The sequence below is a fragment of the Orycteropus afer genome, unplaced genomic scaffold (assembly GCF_000298275.1).
Source record: "Orycteropus afer afer isolate SDZICR_OR568_19922 unplaced genomic scaffold, OryAfe1.0 scaffold00975, whole genome shotgun sequence".
In the NCBI taxonomy this organism is placed as follows: Eukaryota; Metazoa; Chordata; class Mammalia; order Tubulidentata; family Orycteropodidae; genus Orycteropus; species Orycteropus afer.
In genome coordinates, this window is record NW_006922562.1 from 396,889 (window position 1) to 397,746 (window position 858).

The following is an 858-nucleotide window of genomic DNA, read 5'->3' on the forward strand; positions in this document are numbered from 1 at the left end:
TACCAGAGCTCCTATGAAGGGTAGTACTAGGTATTTAATTTCTATTAATCCACCAGAGTTTTCTGTAACATTTATTGAATCTTGTCTATTTGCAGAAGAAGCTTTTAAACAAAACAACTCAATAAAAGAGCCAGATCACACGAGTTCTGAAGGTACTTACTATTTGCCCTTGGGCAAGTTACTGAACCTCTGTGCCTTGGTTTGGTTTTCTTTAAAATGAGGATAAGAATACCTATCTTGGGGTTTGGTGGTGACAATTTGGCAAGGTCTGGAGACTTTTTTTTCCCCAATGGTATTTTACTGTGCTTTTGGTGTAGGTTTATATAGTAGTTTAGGTTCCCATCCAACAATTTCTGTACAAACTGTTCAGTGATACTGGTGACATTCTTTACAATGTGGGAACATTCTCATTATTTCCACTCTGACTGGCCCATTTCTAGTAACCTGCTGTCCCTGCCCCCTTACCTTCTCAGATGATTTTTTCAAAGGCGCATGGTTTATATTCATGGGCAATGTTCTTTATTTGTGAGCCAACATGTTATTTAGTTAAAAGGTGCTTTCAGGGGCTAGTTTTGGTTCCAGGTTTAAGGAATCTCTCAAGGCAATAGTGCCAGTGAGTTCTCTACTCTCAACTGGTCCAGTAAGTATGGATTTTTGTAGGAATTAGAGGTTGGTGCACCACATTTTTCTCCCATTCTCTCTGGATCTGTCTATTATGGCCCTAATCAGAACAGTTGGTAGAGGTAACCAGGCACCATCTAGTTTATCTGGTCTCAAGGCAGATGAGGCCATGGTTCGTGGAGACTAATAGTCCTGTAAAATGGTTTCTTCTTTGAGTCTTTGATTTCTGAAGACATT